This window comes from Mustela nivalis, assembly GCF_964662115.1.
Source record: "Mustela nivalis genome assembly, chromosome: 1".
Taxonomy (NCBI): domain Eukaryota; kingdom Metazoa; phylum Chordata; class Mammalia; order Carnivora; family Mustelidae; genus Mustela; species Mustela nivalis.
Genome location: NC_139020.1, coordinates 10264778 through 10275549, shown reverse-complemented (window position 1 = coordinate 10275549; position 10772 = coordinate 10264778).

The window sequence follows — 10772 nt, the reverse complement described above, 5'->3', positions numbered from 1 at the left end:
CAGACCACACCTTCGTAATGATCCCCCTCCCTGAATGATCCTTGTTTCCCTGTTGGGATCCTGGCTGTGGCCTTGGTGGGGGTGGTCATATACTTGGATAGTTTGGATGCCCCAGGGCTGGGTAACTGCCCAGCTAGCCAAAGGCAGGGACGGGGAGGGCATGTCAGAGGAAGTACACAGACTTTGCAAGATGGCTGCCAGTTTGGTCCATACAGTGCCGGTGGCTGACCTCAGGAACCACCTGCCATGTTCCCCCCCCAGCAGCAGGGGAGCAGGGGTTCTCCCAGCAGGGAAAGATATCCCAGATGATGAGCTCATTGAGGGACCAAGATGATCCTCCAGGGGGGAGCTACACCTTCCAGCATTATTGTGGACAACCAGTGATAAAAACCTCCATCAAACCTCTGCCAGAGGAAGTCCTTATACCTAAGTCCTTCCACACCAGACCGTTGCTACAGAGGGATGCTCTGCTGAGCCTAGCTCTTCCTTTATTAAAATAGCATCATTAGGATCCTTTCCCGATTTCGGATGCTCCCTTAGAGGACTGGAGATTTGCGAGGTCGCATCTGCACGGACGCACTGGAGGACAAGGGCAATCATGAGGATAATTCAAGCAAGAGGCTGGCTTTGCTTAAGTCCCATAATCACCTGAAAAGCCTGTTTTTCAGAGTATCTCCAACGGCACATTCAGACAAAAACAATTTTGTTTTCTGGATGACTGCCTCAGTCTTTTGGCCCTGTGGCTTTAGCCCCAGTGGAAAAGTGATATTCGTCATGCTCTGGTCCTGAGCCCGTGGAATCAATAAACAAGGCGTCGTGATCAGGACCAGTAACAGGTCCAAGTGCACAGCAGAAAAAAGGAGGGGAGAGCTCCAGAGCTGTTCACTCTCCCTCTGCACAGTCCCCTCTGCCCAGCCTCCCACTCTGTGGACAGAATTCATGCAAGGCTGAGCAAGCTAGGGGGGTGGATGGGGGCTGGGCCCTGCGCCCCCAATTGCCTTTCTGGAGTAATGGTCACTTCTGCAGGGGTGAGGCCTCCACAGAGCTCTTTTAAACAGCGCGGACACCTCCCCTGCACGGATCAAACAAATGCAAACTTTGAGTCAGTGCTGGGTAAGAGGCGATTGGCCCCTTTGGGCAAACTGGCTTGGTGGTTATTACCTGCACTGTGGGCACAGTCAGGGCAATGGGGGTGATATGATTTGGGGGGGGTGCAAGGAAGGACGCCTGGCCTTCCAGGGTGCCAGTAATTCTACAGGGAGAGCTGTATTTCTCCAGCTCTTTGAGTGTTTTCCCTCTTTAAGAGACTCCCACCAAAATATTATCTCTAAGAGAAGGGATATTTCCTAAGACCATTAGTGCAAACAATGAGAGCAAATGCTTTTTCAGTGTTTGTACTGCGCTGCTTCATCTTCACAATCTCCTTGAGTGGGACGTGCTATCATCATTCCCATTTTACAGACATGGAGTACTAGGGACAGAGAGGTTCAATAACTTGTCCCAAGCCACACAGCAAATAAGTAGAGGGGCCAGAGTTGAAACTGGGCAGTCCACTTGAAGTCTGTGACATAACTGTCCTCTTTCCTGCATTTTGGTGACAAAATTGGGTTACTCTCCCATAGTGGCAACCCAGCAGGAAAAGTGGGTGTAGCAGAGCTGGTTTGGAGTGGGGTGTGGGGAGGAAGTAGGGCTGGAGCAGAATCCAGGAGGAAGAGCAAGGGGTCAGCCGCCAACAGCAAGGTCTTCTCCAGACTGCTCAGAGCTCCCTGGAGGAAGACAGCCCCGCTGGTCCAGGGTTGCTTTGGGTTGGAGAGTTTTCTTTGCCCAAAGGCCATGCAACTGAGAGGACACAGATTAAGAGGGAAGCAGAGTCAGATATGAGGCAGGATGGGCTCCAGGGAGCCAGACTCCTCGTGGCTGAGTTCTAGCTCGGCTACTTTTCAAAAGTCTTTCTGGAACCCAGTTTTCTCACCTGTGCAATGAGAAGGAGGGTAACAGCAGTATGTGACCTGGAGGTTTGCGGTGAGGACAGAAAAATACGCAATGGCTTGGCACGTGTTAAATATTGACCCAGCGGCTCTCAGTGTAGAGTGGGCTCTGGGGTCTCCAATGGGTGTGGAAAGGGGTTGGGGAGGGGTGAGGCAGCCTGGGAGTGGGTGAGAGATGAATGCGGGCAGGCTGGCACGTAGGGACGGGCGGACATGGGGTGGCGGAAGCTGTCAGAGAGAGGGAGAGTTTCCTTTGGTGAATGGTCGGATGGGGCCATTAGGTTTCAGACATTCAGAAGCAAATGCGTGGGTCTGAGGAGTGGTGGTGGGTAACGAGCCTGTAATTAGGAATCTTGGCCACAAAGACGTGGCAGACACATACAGTGGGACGTGACCCAGCTGGGAGAACCGAGGGTATCTTGCCATTTGCGTTATGGCTAGACCTTGAGGGTATTCGGCGAAGTGAAATTCGGCAGAGAAAGACATAAACTGCAGGATCTCACTTATATATGGAATCGAAAAACAGCAGAACTTGTAAAAACGGAGAGTAGAATGGTGGTTACCAGGGGCTGGAGTGAGGGTAGGTGTGGGAGGGGGAGGGAACTGGGAAATGTTATATCAGGGTATGACCTTGCAAGTGGCAGATAAAAAAACTCCTGGAAATCTAATGCACAGCATAGAGATCATAGTTAGCAATACTCTGTAGTCAAGTTCAAAGTTGCTGAGAGAGGAGGTATTTAACTGTTTTCACCACAAAGAGAAATGGTAATTATATGGCACAAGAGAAGCCCTATCTAACGCTCTGGTGGTAATCCTATTGCAATATACAAATGTATCAATCAAGCATGCTGTACACCTCAGATTTGCACGAGGGGACATGTCAATTCTATCTCAGTACAAATCGAAAAATTAAGTTTTTAAAAAAGAATGTCAGCTGTGAGAAATGGCCTGCTGGGGAAGACCGGGGGCTCAGGAGAAGATGGTTTTGTGATGTCAGTAAGGAGCCGGCGTGTGGGGAGGGAGAGGCCGAGCAAGGGGTGATGGAAAGGTTCTCCGAGGTGAGGATAGACACCAGACAGGAGTTTAGGAGGAGAAGTGGCCCCGGGCAGAGGGGTGCACTGCTTTCCTGGGGCCCCAGTGGAAAGGAAGAGACATCAGATCCAGAGGGAGGTAGTTCTCAAAGACGCAGAGCTAAGGCTGCCGTAAATGAAGACCACTCTCTTTTTATGGTCACCGCCTTCTCTATACTCCTGAGGGTGAAGTTATCTGCCAGGAGTGAGAGCAGCTCGTAACCGTTGAAAAATATTAATTAAACAAAATACCGTACATTTATCTCTGCAGGCACCGTTGACCAATTTTTGTTGTTGTTGTTGTTGTGCCCATCATAGCTAGAGGGGAAGCCGAAATAGCTCCCGTGGTGAGCTAACTTTGCAGTGCTGGAGTGTTTATAGAAAGATTAGTCCCAAAGACTCCATGGCCATCAGACACTGAGGGCTAAGAGGGTCTTTTCATTTAGAGATATTAAGGGAGAGAAGTGGTGTGCGGCCAGGCTCCATGCCAGGGTTGGGTGGGAGAACTCTGAGGGAGATGCTAATGTATCAGACTGAAGGTTTAAATTCGAAGGTGGTCAAAGTCCAGTGTTTCCAAAGACAAGCAAGCTAAATGTAGATCAATGGCTGAGACTGTTGGTCAAGGATGTAATCCATCATTACCTGTGGTCACAGTGACCCCAGAAGTCCCCTCCTACATCACAGAAGGCTCAGTGTGCCAGCCTTGCCTCCTGCATGTCACAAAGCGTTGGTAGGAGAGAAGACAGAGACAGAATCACCAGTACTTTAAAAAAAAAAAAAAAAAAGTTATTTCTTTGGGAAAGAAGACAGATTATATCAGGGCAAAATCACACCTGACTAATTTCTTAGAGTTTGACATGGAGGTGAATAGATTTGTGGATATAAATTGTATAGACCTTCAACAAACCTTTGTCTTGTCAATGGTTACTGTGAAATACTGACTTTCTGTGAAGTCGGTGAGAAGGTAAAGTCATGAAGAGGGGATTGGTGTAGGGGCGATAGACCCCGCCATTCGGCCACCTGGAAATGTGCAACGAGTAGGGGACCTCCAGGTGGCCCACAAAACTAAATTCTTTTGCAGTAAATCATCAAATCAATAGAGAGAGCTTCTAGGAAAGACATAGAAACTTTGATTGGTCTCTAGAAGTAATAACAATATTAGCATTCACAATTACGTATCAAAGGTCCCTGGGTGCCTTGTCCTCTACAAACCTAACTCTTACAAGAGTCCTGCAAGAGAAGGAACAAAAGCTGAAGAAGGCTCCAGGGGCTTTGTCCTTTTGACAGTGTTTTAAATCACGAAGGCTCCATAAAAACGATCCCAGACCGGATGGCTTAGACATCAGGATGTATTTAATCAAGTTCTGGAAGCTACATGTCCAAGATCAAGGTGCCGGTGGGGTTGGTTTCTTCTGAGACCTCTTTCCTTGGCTTGTAGGTGGCCATCCTCTCACTCCGTCCCCACGCGGACCTTCCTTTGTGCATGTGCAGCCTGGCGTCTCTGTCCAAATTTCCTCATCTTATGAGGACACCCATCAGATAGGGTCACAGCAGCACTTTGACTTCATCGCCTCTTTCAAAGCCCATTGCCGGGGCGCCTGGGTGGCTCAGCGGGTTAAAGCCTCTGCTTTCGGCTCAGGTCATGATCCCAGAGTCCTGGGATCGAGCCCCGCATCGGGCTCTCTGCTGAGCAGGGAGCCTGCTTCCTCCTCTCTCTCTGCCTGCCTCTCTGCCTACTTGTGATCTCTGTCTGTCAAATGAATAATTAAAATCTTAAAAAAAAAAAAAAAAAGCCCATTGCCAAATACCTTCTGAGATTCTGGGGGTTAGGGCCTCTATGCATGAATTTGGGGAGGGGAGGACACAATGTTGCCCAAAGCAGATAGCAAGTAGGACGAAGGACCGGAAACAAAGGGACTGGCCTGGTTGTAGAGTCTATTGGACCCTCCCACCCCGGAAGGTGGGCCGGGCGTGTGGGGGAGGTCAGAGGGTGAGGAATATCTCCCCAAAAGAACGTGTGAGGGGAGAGCTTACCTCTCCCTCCCTCCTTCCTGCACGCTCCCCCTTCCCTCTCCAGTGAAATCTTGAGGCTTCTCTACAGGTCAAAAACACCGAGTTGCTGAATTCATTTTCTTCACCCTAGGGTCTAAATACAGAGTTGTAATAAGAGACCCGGCCACCCCCCACCCGACTCCGGGGCCAAATCCGATCGATGGCAAGCTGCTCCAAACACAACATCATTCCGTAGCACATAGTTGAGGTGGAGTGTGTGGAATGGGGCTAAAGTTACTTGAATTCTTTTCGAGGCTGACATGTATGCAACCCTAGGCACAAAAAGCCCTCTCTCTCTGCATTCAATTTGTAGCAAAGTAAACAATTTGTAGCAAGTAAACAGGGCATCCATTGTGTTCCTGCTCTGCAGACCGGGCTTCAAAGAGGTCTTTTGTTTTAAAGGATATTTAAAAATTCTTCATGAGCTGTAAAAAGTTATTTAAAAATCCCTTGCCCTGACACCCAAATACCTCTCATTAAAAAAAAAAAAAAAAGATAAAAATTAAAAAAAAAAAAAAAAAAGCCCACAACCTTTATGAATAATGAAGATGGTCATCTGGGGCCCGGACTTCTAGTCCAATCATGTTGCTGTGCTTTGGGGTGCCCTCCTGGGTAATGTGCCCTCCTAGGTGATGTGCGAAGAGAGAGAAAGAGGAGGTGGATGAGCTCTGGCTGTGAGGGAGGAGAGGGAAGCATGACGAAGGTGGCAGGGTCTCGGGGACAGTAGAAATTTTACCCTGGCTGAGCTGAGTCTTTTGTCGAAGCCTCAGTGTGAGTGGAAACCCTGCAGGGGAGTAAAATCCAGGTACACCTGGGTGAGGGGCCCTCCTGAGGACTCAGGAGCAGCCCCAGCCCAAGTCCTATCACATCATCAGTAGGACCCCCAAATGCTCCCATGGGCCCCAAGAGCGTCCCCCCTGGTGCTCTGTCCCCCAGGCCCAGCGGACCCCATGGGCCGTCTTTCTGGAATATTCCACAGGGATGCTGTAGCACCTCCTCTTGGCTCTCTCCTTCTCCATTACCATGCCTCCCTACTTCTCAGGGGCTCACAAAAGCTCCTGCTGCCTGGCGGTCCCTGAACTGGTCAAGATCGAAGGAACGTTCAAGTGCCTGAAGTCCTATCCCTCCTTGCGCAGGGGACCATGTTAGTCTTCTCTGCATAGCTCCAATTTTAATGTATGTGCTGGTGGAAGCGCCCACAGCCACACCCCTCCTTTTAGACAGAAGAAGACTGAGACCAAGAGAGAGAGGCCAGTGTCTAAGGCCCCACAAGAAGTGAGTGTCACTCCTCCCTCCTCCAAAGCCTCTTTGGCTTTGTCCCCGTGAACCCTGCCTCCTGTTGCTGTCAGCTAATTCCCCAGTTTGCACAGTGAGAATTGTGACCCTTTATCTGAAGGCATTTACTCCCATTACAATGTAAACACATTAATACTTATCCTGTGATCAGAGCAAGAGTAGTTGTATCAGATCCTTTGTTAGAAGCAGATTTCGGCAGGTGAGAAGGGGAGACCCTGAGCTGCTCTTGGTGGTGGTGGTGGTGGAGGAGGGGGTGTGCCCCCCCCGCACCCCAAGGAAGATGGGCAAGAAGCAGGGGGAGGGCAGAGAGGCGCCCAAGTCAAGTTTGCACACTACGCAATATTGCCTCCATCTGGCCTCGCTTGGATGGTCGGAATGATTTTGATATTATCCAGAAGACTTAGGATGCTGACCAAAGACTTCTCCAGATGCTCAGAAGTTGTACTTCCAAGCATAATTCTTGGCTCTCCGAGAACCACAAGTAATTGATGACACCCCCGTGCCTTTTCCACATCCTATCCTTTCCAGCTCCTGGACAGAGAGATTTTCTTGTTTGTAGGCTCATTCATTCCAGGCTTTGTGGACATGTCAGATTTGACAAACGCAAACGCAGTGTGGTCGCATTCATCGGTGGTCACCTGGTCCTCATTAGGGCCATCGGAGGAGGCCAGGGCCTGCTTTTGTGATTAGTGATTCCTCCTCCACGAGGGCCGGAACGCTCTCAGCAGCCTTTTGTTGTTTGCATGGAGGCCTTGGAGGACTCTGCCAGGCTCGGCTCAACATTTTCCACATGACTGATGGCATTCAAAGCTCTGCACTCCCAATAGGCAAATTTCTGGACTGGCTTTGTTTCTCGTTGGTTCAGGTGGAATAATAAAGCTCTTTCTGCCAGGAATGTCAGTGTGTGGTTGGGAAGTTGGCATTTTTCTCTAAGGAGGCAGGGAGGCCAACTGGTAAGGGCCTGGGTGCCTGGGGGCTGGGAGGCCAACAGTCAGAGAGGTTATTTCAGTATTTCTCATTCTTACGGAGACAGAGATGGTGTGTCCTGGGGATTGGGTGGGCCACCAGAGGAAGTCTTCCTGGGGGGCTTGTGCTATGGTGAGCCAAGCTATGGCAAGGCTCTCTGCCTCATGAGCTCCCCTTAGGCCATATGGGGGCTGGGTCTGGGGCGGGGTGGAGGGTGTTCTGGGATCCGTCTTCCATTTCTGCAGCTGTGAGAATGGCTTGGTCCCTGCCAAAGCCTTTTGTTCCATTTTTCTCTTGCTTCATTGGGACATTTCCGGAACCAAATATATTCAACTGGTCCTCAGCTTCAGGAGGTAATTGAATATCCAAATGCTGGTCCTTCCATTGTCCGATGACCAGAACCAGCTGAAACACCCAATTTTGCAAAAACATCATGCTCCCGTCTTTCCCCCTAATTATCTCTTCCAATTGTAATGTCTTCATAGCCTTTTCTTGTTGAGGTGTGTGAGGCCTGCATGAATTCTGAGAATTCTTATGTTAAATTCCATTCTTTGGGCACCCAAATCACGTTTCCTTAGGCTGTTTTGTCCCACTGTACTTTGACATGGATTCCAAGGTCTGCATCTTACTGAAGACAGACCATTGTAATTATTATTTTGAAATGGACACATTTCTGAGCTCTTGGATCGGAGCCTGAAGATAAACATGGGTACTCAGGGGCCTTGAAACCCACACTCGCAGCTTGCTGATCCTTGCAGGCCTGTGAGATCAGTGCCAGACTAAACATAAAGCTGGCACTCCCTCCCTGGGCCAACACTTTGGGGCTTTTGTCAACTGGGCAGGAGTGCAAATCCTTGAAGATACTCTCCATGGAAAGCCTATTTCTTTATGTCCTTTGGCTCGGACCTTGGCCAGGGTTGGCAACGTGGCCTTGAGCTGCCCTGGGATGCCTTGACATTTCCTCATTTGGGCCTCTGGGGTCTTTGTTCCAGCTAAGCTGCATATCTCAGGGAGAAGAAAGGAGGGGTAACCATGGTCTTCTTTCTAGGCCTTTGGGGTTGAGAAGAAGATTTAGGATGAAGAGGAGTCCCAAACCCTGGGCCTTGACCGGTTTCTGACCAGAAGGTGTAGAGGGAATCAGAGAGGCAGGCTTTGGAATGGTGAGAAGGGGAGGGTGATGGCCAACAAGCAGGGAATGTGAATTTATTACCTACCTGTGCTGAAGATGCATCTGGTGTTACTTGGAGTCACTAAACACCTGGGAAGTCATACCCCTTTGCCTAGCCAGGCATCCCCGGGTATGTAAATGCATTGGCTCTGCAGCCACATGCAGTGACTGGGAACCCTACCTTGTCCTATATGGCAGTGTTCCTGTTTCATTGGGTATCATTTACAACCCTCTTGAGCTGCCCTTAGCAGATCCTGGCTCTGGAGGTCATTCTTCTGGGTGGTGGCCCTCCATGGTTCTTCCTATAGAGGCCACTTCTACTCCCTGCTGTTTCTCCTGCTAGCTTCCCTTAAGCTTTTTATATCTTCATCTTGCTCCCCTGACCAGAGAAGAAGGGAGGAGCCCCCCCATTCAGAGGGCTCCCTCTTTTAATTCTCTTTGGTTCTTAACTTCAACCAGTCCCTTGTTCCCCCTGGGTGACACTGCTTCAGGAGGCCTGCCTTGGGGACTGTTTTCCATTGCCCCTGGGAAGCAAACCCAGGGGGTGAGATGACTTTCAAAAATAGAATGTGTTCCTGAAATAAGGGAATCCCAATATACATTGCTATTGGGATGATGTGGGAAGTAGGTGCAGAGCGAAGGAAAAGGAGCTGGGAGAGGTGGGGAAAGACCAAGTCACCCACCCAGTTTCAGAAGAACCACAACTGTGTTACAGCTAATGCCATCCTGAGATTGTGATGGAAACCACAGGACTATAGTATTCACCCCCTTCCTTTGTCAGGGGGAGTTCCTAGGCAGGCTGATGGAAGAAGTGGACATGACCTTTTATATGTCACCACTTACCCTGATAATCAGCCAAGAGCAAAGGACAAGATGCCTCTCCCAATGAACACATTCAGCTCACTCTCAACATAGGCTCCTTGAGTGTAGGAACTACGCTTCTCCATCTTTGTATATCAATGTCAAGCACAGTTACAGTTTCAAAATAAAGGCACAAGAAGAGCTTGTTGGTCTGAAGGAGCTCAGGCTGGTTAGGACCCAGATGTGAGAGGCAGAATCAGAAAAATAGGACAATCGGGCATTGAGTCCAAAGCTATGCATGTCTTGAGACATTGGGTCAAGAAGGTCCATAGAAAAATGAGAATCACTAGAAACCCATTAAAATATTTCTCTTGGGCAGTGGCTGGGTGGCTCAGTGGGTTAAAGCCTCTGCCTTCAGCTCAGGTCATGATTCCAGGGTCCTGGGATCAAGCCCTGCATTGGGCTCTCTTCTCAGCAGCAAGTCGGCTTCCTCCTCTCTCTCTGCCTGCCTCTCTGCCTACTTGTGATTTCCCTCTGTCAAAGAAATAAATAAAATCTTTAAAAAAATAAAATAAAACATTTTTCTTTGTCAATTTTAACATAGCAGGTACTCGTTTTTACTAGTGACACAATGCAAAGATGTAGGAAGAAAAAGTTGTATCTCCCTTCACGGCTCTTCATTCTCTCTTATCTCAGCAAGCAATTTTTTTTTTTTTTTTTTTTTTTTTTTTTGGTCCTTGGAATTCCAAGATTTCACCAAGTTATATTTAGGTGTGTGTCTTTAAAAAAATAACCCTGTCTAAGACTTGGGCCTTTCAACCCACAGTGTTAAATCTTATATCAGACCACAGAAATTTTCTTCTGTTTTTTGTTTAAATATTACTTCTCCTCCATCTGTTCTTCACCTTCTCTCTCCTTCTGGAACTTCTATTATTTGAACGTCATATCTCCTGTTTTGTCCTCCAAATCTCTTACTGTTTCCTTCTGTTTTCCAAATTTTTGTTTTCATATTATGAGATTTTCTTCTACTTGATCCCCTAGATCTTTAATTCACTGATAAGCAGGGATTGTCTTTCTTTCAGTTTATTTCCAAGTTTTTAAGATAAAAAATAATTTTCTTTTAGTTCCTAGAAGTCCTGTTCTTAGACAGTGTCCTCTTAAGCATTCTCATTACTTGTTTTTTCTTTTTTTTTTTAAACTTTTTCTTTTCTTTTTTTTTTTAAAGATTTTATTTATTTATCAGAGAGAGGGGTGGGGAGAGAGCAAGCACAGGCAGACAGAATGGCAGGCAGAGGCAGAGGGAGAAGCAGGCTCCCTGCCGAGCAAGGAGCCCGATGTGGGACTCGATCCCAGGACGCTGGGATCATGACCTGAGCCGAAGGCAGCTGCTTAACCAACTGGGCCACCTAGGCATCCCTCATTACTTGTTTT